At 40.6% G+C, this 11086-nt stretch overlaps 1 pseudogene; it reads right to left on the bottom strand.

Annotated features, from left to right (window-relative positions):
* Nucleotides 1–2051: 2051 nt before the first annotated feature.
* LOC148045885 (E3 SUMO-protein ligase KIAA1586-like) lies at nt 2052–7860 on the bottom strand (annotated as a pseudogene).
* Between the last annotated feature and the right edge of the window lie 3226 nt (nt 7861–11086).

Consider the following 11086-nt stretch of genomic DNA (forward strand, 5'->3'; position numbering starts at 1 on the left):
AAGCTCGTCGCCATTTTGAATGCCTCTTTAAACAGCTAGATTAACGGAAGAAGATCTTGTGAAAATGAAGCTAGGATTTGAGTAAGCAATTAAAGTCCTCGCATACGAGTTCTGCTCGTGTTAAAATCAAATAAATCAAACCTTGTTCTGAGTGGGAGAACACTTACTTCGTGCTGCAAAAAGCAGCTGGAGATCCCCAGCACGGATACAGTTCTGCCTTTGGCTGGCCCCCCTCTCTTCGCAGACACAGAAGCTGCAAAGATAAAAAAGCACTGGCTCAGCAGAACTCCTCTCCTTCCCTTCTTGCCTGAAGAGTAAGGTACCTGTCAGATGTCTGATAGATGATCGTCTAAACAGATAATGTGACCAGGGACTCGGGAGCAGCTATGTTAAGCTGCTTCCATCCGTAAGCCCCTCCCGGGAAGCCCCCTGAGCCTGTTTTGAAACACCCAGACATGGATGCACCATTTGTGGTTCAAGCTGATGCCAGTGATGTGGCAATGGGGACAGTATTGCTCCAAACAAACACAGAAGGCAAATTGCAACCTTGCCCTCACATAAGCTTACAGAAACAGAAAGGAGATGGGCCATATGGGAAAAAGAAGCTTTTGCTGTCAGATGGGCCTTGATGACCTGGCAACATTTCCTGGAGGGAGTGAAACACCCTTCTGAAGTATGGACTGATCATAAAAACCCGGAAGCATCGAAGATCCCACATAAGCTATCACAGCATTTCAACCACTTCAACTTTACCCTAAAATACATCCCAGGAGGGAAAAACTTTATGGCTGATGCTTTGTCCAGGCTTCCGCAGTACAACAGCACCAGACCAACTGTGGTTCATCCAGTCATCCCGGCTAAGAACCTGGCTGCCCCAATAGTTACTAGGAGCCAGGGCCCAGTGCACTTAAATGTGACTATGGACCTGATGGATAAACTTAGGAAAAGCCTTGAGTCCGATGACTGGTTCAAAAAACATTCTGATGAATGCACCATGAAAGATGGACTGGCTTGGGTAGGAGCTAAGCTGAATGTTCCTGCCAGCCTGAAAACTGTTGTCCTTCAATGGGCCCATGTCTCGAGAATGGTGGGTCATTTGGATTTGTAAAAACTTTGCATTTAATTAAGAGGCAATTTTGGTGGCCTTCCCTGAAAAAAGACATTCAATCCTACATACCAGTTGTCCTGTCTGTGTGGCCACGAAAAGACCATTAGGGAAGCCCCAAGGTCTCCTTCAAAGCGTTGCCCGACCTGGGGCCCCGTGGAAGGAGATATTGATGGATTTTATTGTCAAGTTACCCGAAAGCCTTGGAAATACCATAATTTTGGTAATCCCCTATATGTTCTCCAAACAGGTTCATTTTGTGCCTTGTTCCACGATCTAAGCAAAGTCGTTGGCTAAATTGTTTATTTTACATGTGTTTATTTTACATGGAGTGCCTGAATGCATTATTTCAGACAGAAGGGTCCAATTCATCTCCCACTTTTGGAAAGAGTTCCTGAAATTGATTGGCTCTCCCCAAGGACTAAGCTCCACCCACCATCCACAGATTAATGGGGCTTGTGAATGGGCTAACTCGGTTCTGGAGCAGTACCTTTGATGTTTTATCAATTATCAACAGGATAATTGGGCTGAACTTTTGCCACATGTAGAGGTGGCATACAATAATTCAGTACATAGCAGTACTGGAATGACCCCTTTTAAAGTTGTGTTTGGCCAGGATTTTGTACCAATTCCTGAATTGCTTCAAGAGAAACCTCAAATTGTATCCTTATCCAAGTGGAGTAATCAACTTCAACAGTTTGGGCTGATGACTGCAAGGCCTTAGATGTGGCTCACCACGCTCACAAAAAAACAGGCAGATTAAAAAAGGGCTAAACCTAAAGAGTACCAAGTTGGGTTAGGGTGTTTTTGTCCACTAAATTTCTGCAAACCACCCAGAAATCGAAGAAGCTGGATCCGAAATATGTGGGTCCATTTTCCATTGTGAAAATCATAAATCTGGTATCAGGGAAATTGGAATTGCCAAAAATCCTGCGGAGGATTTATCCTATTTTTCATGTGAACTTACTAAAACCAGAGCACACTTCTTCCATTCGTCCACTTCAACCCTCTTCTATGAAGGAGAACAACATTTTGAGGTTAAAGAAATTTTAGATTCCAGGAAACATAGAGGACACATCCAGTATTTGGTGTCCTGGAAACATTTTCCCCCTTCCCAGTCTGAATGGGTGGACAAATCCCACATTAGGGCTCCCAAACCTTTACAGAAGTTCTGCACTAAATATCCTAATAAGCCTTAATTTTAATATATGCTGTTGGTTGTTATTGTTGTTTTGTTTTGTTTCTATTTCCCCAGGGATTATGTCCTTTTCTGAAGGAGGGCCGGATGTCAGCCTCTGCTTCACTTACTTGCTATTGGCTGCCATAGAAACAGGGAGGGTGGGGGCATGGTATTTGGGATGGGAATAAATGGTACAGGAGATGATATGAAAAAGAGAGTTTTCTTCTCACTATCTTCTGGGCATGCTGGTGGCCGGTGTTTGGACCTTGTCAAGGCCAAACGTTCTGCATACCAACATGATGATGCTTTTTGGAGATGCACCCCACATGACACCTAAGGGAGTTGCAGATAGGACACTGGGGTGGGGTGGGGTCATTGGAGGGAGGGGTCTGGGTCATCATTTGATAGGTTCGTGCCTTTCTGGCTCAGATCTTGCTTTACTTTCGCTGCTATCTTTTCATAACCAGTAAAAGTATTTTAATTCCATTAACAATGGAGTTAGAAGTCTTATTTCTTGGTTATTGATGGAGGCATGCCTGATACTAATATTGATATTAACACTTAATACTTAGTAAGCATATTATACTCATAAAGACCCGAGACTAGTAGAACAAAGAAAATAAAGTGCTACAAATTAAAGAGAGGGGAGAGGGAAAGGAAGAAAAGAACAAAGGAAGGAAAGAAGCAGGCAGGCAGGCAGGGAGGCAGGCTTTTATAATGGCTTTTTAATATTATCATTATGAAAACAAGATACAAGAGTATGCATAGTGCATTTATAAACACAGATCAAATCATTCTTAAAATGCAAATAAGCTTGACAAAGCACCCCAAAACAACATTCTTTGCATTTTAAAATAGACTCAGCTCAACAAGACATAAGAGCACCTATCCACCCCAGTGGTGAAATTCAATTTTTTTACTACCAGTTCTGTGGGCGTGGCTTTGTGGGCGTGGCAGGGGAAGGATATTGCAAAATCTCCATTCCCACCCTACCCTGGGGCCAGTCAGAGGTGGTATCTACCAGTTTTCTGAATTACTGAAAATTTCCACTACCGGTTCTCCAGAACCTATCAGAACCTACTGAATTTCACTCCTGATCCACCCCCAAACTCATGAGTCTATCTCAATGGATATTGCCTTAGTAATCTTTGCATTTATACAACCTTAAAAGTTTTAGTAACACTTGCATGTGAAGCACACACACACATACACACACACACACACACACACACATCAACACACCTATCTTCATTATCTGCCTGCACAATAATGCAAAACTCAGCCCAGTTAAAACTGACCTGTTTATGTAAACAACAATTTTAAAGACAGTATTGGGATATTGAAATGGCATCCTGTCCACTTAGAACTGTGATCCAGAAAAATCTGATGGAATTTTCAGGCAGGCTTTGTGTAAGGGAAGACTTTAAGTCCCTGACAACTATCCCAAAGTGCTATCTTATGATGGCAATTTGAAGAAATTAAAATATCTCAGAAATAAAATGAACAAGTGGAGCCATATATTAGGGTGATTTTTCCTTCCTTCCTTCCTTCCTTCCTTCCTTCCTTCCTTCCTTCCTTCCTTCCTTCCTTCCTTCCTTCCTTCCTTCCTTCTCCTTCCTTCCTTCGTCCTCTTTGTGTTTCTACAAAATATGCTATTGTACCATTTAGATACGAATTTAAACTATGTTCCCTTTGGTTACCGTGGTAACCATTTCTGGGCCTCATAGTGATAGAAAAGTCTGCCAGATCTTGTTCCTTCTATAAAAATCTTGAATATACCATCATGCATTCAGAGACAAGGAAAACACCTTACTACTGGATGAAGGTATAAAACCACTGGTGTTAAATAAAAATAAAGTATAGGTGGTCAATTTGGATGTATCTATCAGAGCTTCTCTGAATGGTGTAGTTCATATACTATGGCTGCGCAGTTTTTTATTATCTTAGGTGACATTTTTGAAGTCAAAGGAATATTCAAATGAAATGTATTATAAGAGATTCCAACAGAGCCAGCTGTGTCTTTTCCAGGATCACAGGGCTCAATTAAGAGAGCCAATCATTTTGATTTTAAAATTAAAAATAAGAAAGAAAAGGGGAGAGAAAGGAGAAAGATTGAGAGAAAGAAAGAGAATGAAAAAGTGGACAAAAAGTAATGTTAAATATCATGGAGCATGACTAATGGCAGAAGCATGTTAAAATCATTGGGAACATGTCCTTGGAAGACAAATGAATTTTCAGCAGAATAATTAACTTAATTAACAAATTTGCATGCATATTCATCACGCTATTGAAGTCTTTCCAGCACAGCTTGATGAGCATTGGTGTAATAATTGTCTCATTTACATTCTGCAATCTACTACAATTTGGGGCATGAAAAAAAAGAAATAAATAAAAAGAAGAAAATGAAAGAAAAAAAGAAGCCAACCTCTTTTCTTTGTCATTTTTTTAAGACCTCAATTCTTCAAATGCACACATGTAGACCATGCAGTATCCATTCCTCTTCCATACTTTTCACACACCCTTTCTCTGGCTCTAATGTTTCCCTTCCCGCTTTTCTCCACCCTTCCTTGGTCCAGGTTTGCTTTTTTTTTTTTTTTGGCCTCTGCTTACTCTCCTGGGTAATTCTTGGCACCAATTCTGACTCCAAATCTCCTGGGACACCAGACTGCATCATGGAAAAATTGCCATTTCCTTCTATTTCTGCAGGGCAATCTTTAAAAGCAGTAAGGTGTGACACTGCAGACTGGCAGCTTGGGGAGAAAAAAAGCTTATGGATACCAGCACACAGGAATCTAGAGAGCTCACTCTGACAATCAGTTTGTACTAAGAACAAAAGGAGGTTTTTTAATTCGGGGGAGGTGCAAGATGCATTTTTATACTGATGACATATGGCCACAAGACCAGCAGAAATAGATTTACCAGTAATTACCAAATTTATGCATTAAGTAAAAAAAGCACACTTAAAACAGCACTATAAACAGCAATATTCTTACTTATTTTTTCCCATGAGTTAAATCCATTAGAGAAGTTAGAGTATATGGAGCAAAACAGATAAAACGATGAGGTGCATCTAAAACTGTTTAAGTTTCTCTCTTTTGTTGGCCGATTGAGGAAGCTGCCATTTGAAAGAATTTCCTCTTTGGAGTTTTTGGTCTTGATAGAGATTTAAATCAGAGTTTCTTAAGACATTTAAATACAAGGATAAATGTCTACAATGGAAAACGCTTTGTATCATGTGAAGATAGTATATGCAATGGTGGGATCCAAATTTTTTTACTACTGGTTCTGTGGGTGTTGCTTAGTGGGTGTAGCTAGGTGATCATGTGACTGGGTCATGGCTGGGTGGTCATGTGACTTGATGGGAATGGCCAACTTGACATCACTCATGTCAAGGGACACCTCACCAAGCCCCTCCCCTCCCAGCCACGTCATGCCTGGCCTCAATATAAGGTTCTGTAAAAATATTGTTCACCTTTTTTTGACTTTACTATCTGCATCTACACACTATAGATCAGTGGTGAGTTCCAAATTTTTTTAGAACCTCTTCTGTAGGTGTGACCTGCTTTGTGGGAGTGGCTTGCCGGCCATGTGACTGGGTGGGTGTGGCCAACTTGTAAAATGTGATGAAACTCACTTAACAACACTCTTGCTTAGCAATCAAAATGTTGGCTCAGAAACTCTGGTATTTGAAGCATGGAAGTCTTAAAGCTGACAAGTTACAAGACCCTTGCACCCCTAACACTTTAGAAAAAAAATCCCAGGGGTGTTCAAACTTGACAGCTTTAAGACTTGTGGACTTCAATTCCCAGAATTCCTCCTCAAGTCATGTTGGCTCAGGAACTCTGGCATTGAAGTGTGCAAGTCTTAAAGCTGTCAAGTTACAGCATGTCCCGCTGAATGGCCGGCCCAGAAGGTATGCCAGCACTTTAAAGTGCATGCCGCCTCGGCCCGCCATAGAGAGAAACATGTCCTGGTTTGTGGCCGGGAGGCACGTTGGCACTTTAAAGTGCATGCCACCACCCCGGCCATACAGTGGGGTGGCGGCATGCACTTTAAAGTGCCAGCATGCCTCCTGGCCACAAACAAGGACATGTTTCGCTCTATGGCGTGCTGAGGTGGCATGGCTTTAAAAAATAAAAATAAATGTGCCAGCCCATGCGCCAGCAGAGGTGGGTAAAAACACACACACACACATACACACACACACAAATACACACACAAAATAAAAACAAATTACAATTACTTACATTACAAATAATTTTGAATCCCCCCTCCCTCTGTCCGATCCACATACTTTTTCCAGCTGTGGATTTCAACTCTCCTCTTGTCTGCCCGCCATGATGAAAATGTAACAAATTAAATAAAAAAGCAACTTAGTTAGGCAAGGCTGCCAAGGCATGATTTGCTGCTCCCAGATCAGGAGGCGGGAGAATCACGTGCCTTCTTTGCATAAGAAATTTTTCGCCTTTTAACCCTTGCTTAATTCTGAGCTACGGTTAAAAGGCAAAAAATTCCTTATGCAAAGGAGGCCCATAGTTCTCTCGCCTCCCCCTACAGTTAGCACTAAGCAGACTCAGAGTCACTGTGACTCGGGAGTCTGGTAGCAACTACCTTAGCCTTTTTAATTATTTTAAAAATTCTTTTCTTTTCCTCATGACACTGGTGAGTCCCCGCCTCCCCTGCCTCCCCTGACTGCACGTCCCTGGTAACCACAGTTTGCATGTTGGAGGTTCCTAAAGGAAACCTCTGGAAAACTCTGCATTAGTGGTTGTTGGCATTCTGAATCCTCAACTTTTACAAAAATTATCACAACTGTTTTCATTGATAATGTTGAGACTTCGTCAATGATCAAATACATTTTCAGATTCTTTGCAATAATGCTGTTAAACATAGTGGTTTTAATTTCTTTTGCAATGAAATCAACTATTTACACTGCAGATCTCCGTGAATGCAAGCCTACTCCCAGATGTACTCCAATTGCAGTTAGCAAATCTACCCATCCTTCAATGTCTGAAAATGGTCTACATCTTTGTGCCAGATTGTAAACTGTAAGAAATACTGTGCTAATAGTAGATAAATGTTTTTCAGTTGATTTTGTTATAGCATTCTGCTCCCATTGTTTAATGTTCTCTCTGAAAATGATGTGTGATTTTGATTTAAAATGTTCCTTCATTTTTTTCCTGAGAGATGCTTGCTGCATCTCCTTATTTGTCTTTGCTGCCTCAACCTTGACATTTTTCCATTCTCTGGAAACATGAACACATTTCTCTAATGAGAACCTGTGTTTCGCACGGTACTTACAACCTAACTTTTTGTCTGACACTGCCAGCCCATCATACTTCTCCTGGAACTTTCTGTATTGCTGCAAACTCCAGCAGTCAGGCAGTTTTGGAAGACTTTCAGTTGGGATGGGCTTGCTGTTTTCTCTGACTTCAAGTGGTGGAAGTGGTGGTGCTTGTGGTGCTGGTGCTTGTGATGCTGGTGCTGGTGATGCTGATGGTGCTGGTGACTGTTTTGGATCAGCTGATTGTTCCTGTCTTGGTTTCTTGGTGAAGAAAGTGGTCATACTCTGTTGCCTCTTCTTTATCCTGTTAAATAATACTAACTGCAATATAAATAAATAAAACAATATTGTGCTTTGTGGTTGTAAGCTGAGGACTATAGGTAACAGAAGGGATTTCCAAACAATGTACATCCTTTTCAGGAAGGATGTCCTCCAACAAACAGGAAATATATAGATTTTCATTTAAGAGATTAGATCAAGAAGAATGAATCTCACAGAGCAATACAGATTTCTTTTTCTGAAATTTATTCCTCAGTTCCAAAAACAGAAATATGTGAATTAGGTTCAGTACTTAGGTCAGTATTTATTTATTTATTTATTTATTTATTTATTTATTTATTTATTTATTTATTTATTTATTTATTTATTTGGAGTTTTTATATGCCGCCCAATCCCAAAGGACTCCGGGTGGTTTACAAGAAATATAAAAAACACATAACAACAAAACAATTTAAAACAACAGACACCCCTATACATTCATTCTAGTCGGGGCCAGAGCTCAACAGTGAGGTCAACAGCCCCAGGCCTGCCGGAAGTTTTTACGGCTTTCCTGAAGGCCATCAGAGTGGGTATGGTCCGGATTTCCGGGGGGAGCTGGTTCCAAAGAGTTGGAGCAACCACCGAGAAGGCTCTCCTCCGAGGGCCCACCAGCCGACATTGTTTGGCCGACGGCATCTGAAGGAGGCTCAATCTATGGGATCTTACTGGCCACTGGGAGGTATGTGTCAGTAGGCGGTCTCGAAGGTATCCTGGCCCTAAGCCATGTAGGGCTTTAAAGGTAATAACCAACACCTTGAATTGAGTTCAGAGACCAATAGGTAGCCAGTGCAGCTCACGGAGGACAGGTGTAATGTGGGTGTACCTCGGCACACCCAGTATCACCCACGCGGCCGCATTCTGAACTAACTGCAGTCTCCAAACGCTTTTCAAGGGTAGCCCCATGTAGAATAAGTATAAGTAGCTATTCAAGAGTTAGTGGTATCATGGTTAAAATGACCATGATGTCATGGTAGTTTCATAGATAAAAGCAATGGTAGAGCAAGATATGGATTTTAAACCAGAAATGTTGTTGGATATTTAAAAGGGAATACAATAGATATTTAATTTTACATATAACAGCTGCTGGAATTGTGTTTGCACAACAGTGAAAAAACAAAGATATGAAAATGAATAAAAAATATTAGAATGTACAAAAGTGAATAACTTGACAATTAAAATCATGGAGAAGGCTTAAAATTCTTTTTAAAGTGGGATTTGTTTTATCAATGCTAACAGAAACAGAAGTTAGAAATCAGAAAGTATGAAAGAAAACATGAATTATGTAAATAAAAGTCACTAAAATGTATAAGCAAATATTAGTATTTGATCATTATTATTGTGTAGATAACTGCGGGGCATATTACACACACACACACACACACACACACACACACACACACACACACACTATGACAGCACCAGGAAAACACCAAAAGAATAACAACAGTTTCCCCCACCAAAGACTGCAGATGAAACCAGTTTTCCCTAACCTTAAGGACAGGAAAGACAAAGCCACTGGAAAAAAAAACCATCAAGGCATTGTAGGAAGTATTATCATAAAGGACAATGCCAGAAACCTCTCAGAATGAGAATCCACAAAAAACAGTGCCAAGAAACTCACGGCAGCCCTTTCTCCTCTAAGAAAACCCCAGGCCAAAGCACCAGCTGAAAGGAAGACTTAAATTCCTTAAGTACACTGATTAACACAAGGAGAATCAGCAGGCTAAAAATAGCTCACCTGGAACTCTCATTTTCCTGTTTCCTGGAAGAGTTAACCCCCAGAATAGAAAGACCTGGGACCAAGGTTAACCCAGGAAAACAAAAGCAGGCATAAAATGCAGCAGCTCAAGACCACACCAAGTTCTCTGGTAGCCCTCCAACCCTTCCCCTCTCTCTCTGCTTCCCCAAGTCCAGAGAGGACTCCCCCCTGGATTTCATGGTTCATGTTTCCGGATACTGTTTTTTTCTGGGTGTGGGGAGGAGAGACACTCCGCAAAATGTGTGCTTAAATCTCATGCTGGTGCAAAGTCCTGATTATTAAAGATGGGGATGGGGAAAAGATATCATTTTCCCCAAGGTGTTTGTGTGTGTGTGTGTGTGTGTGTGTGTGTGTGTGTGTTTGCGTGTGTGTAAATAACAGCTTGGGATAGCTTCAGCCACAAACAACAGCTGTTGTTATTTTTGCTGAGAGCTTCTAAGCTACATAGCATTCTTTAATAAATACTAACAATAACGAACCATAATGTAAAGGATTAAAGGAAAAAAGGTGAAATCAGAATAGGTGGGAAAGAAGTAAGGAAGGAAAAAGAAGGGAGGAAAGATGTGATGGCCCTCCACAGGCTACTGCATTACATTCCCATCATTCCTGAGTTGTGCTATTAAAGAAATCCAGTGTCATCAGGGAGAAGTCAAGGTGTGAAAAAGTGATTGAAATTCCTCAGAAAACCTCATTATTCGGGTTAAATTGCCATGTTGGCACTTTGTGATAAATAAGTGGGTTTTGGGTTGCAGTTTGGGCACTTGGTCCCTAAAAGTTACACCATCACTGGCCTAGTTCATCTACAGTTGATAGACAGGATTAATGCTCCATCAACCCCATCTCTGTATTAGTAGACTGTAATTTAAGATAAAAAAGACTGCTTACACTCAGCAGAAACTATTCAGAGGAGCTTGAGGATTTAAGCTAAATTATCAGAATTTATATTTCTGATAATTTCTGATAATTTCATACACAAACACTTATCAAATAAAAATATAAACCAAGACTAAGCATAAACTCCATTTCATTAAAATATCTTGCTCAGTCTATAATTATGTTGCTGACCTTGAGCTTCTAGTGAAATTGCTGTTATACAGTATAGATGTTTGTATGGAAAAGATTGGCAGAGTTGTTGTAATTGAAAGTGGGCTTCAGCTTTGCCTTCTGCTCCCAATTTAGTACAAATTTTGCCTAAAATCCTTTAAAATTTGGATTGGAAGTTTTAGTACCACAGCTTCTCTTGCCTCTCTTTGTTCATGCTTCCCAGCCAGGTTCCAGTTTTGATCTATCTATAGTTGAGAACATTTTGCACTGTCTGCAAACTGTTTCTCCAAATGCTTGTCTTGTTTGAAAATATATTTTAAAAAAGCTCTATCTCTAGACAAAGGTGGTAACAATAGAAAAAATAGCACATTTGGAGGGGAGGATAATTTCTTTTCT

This window comes from Thamnophis sirtalis, unplaced genomic scaffold (genome assembly GCF_051295495.1).
Source record: "Thamnophis sirtalis isolate CommonGarterSnake01/CBP01778 unplaced genomic scaffold, rThaSir2_p1.2 scaffold_4, whole genome shotgun sequence".
Taxonomy (NCBI): Eukaryota; Metazoa; Chordata; class Lepidosauria; order Squamata; family Natricidae; genus Thamnophis; species Thamnophis sirtalis.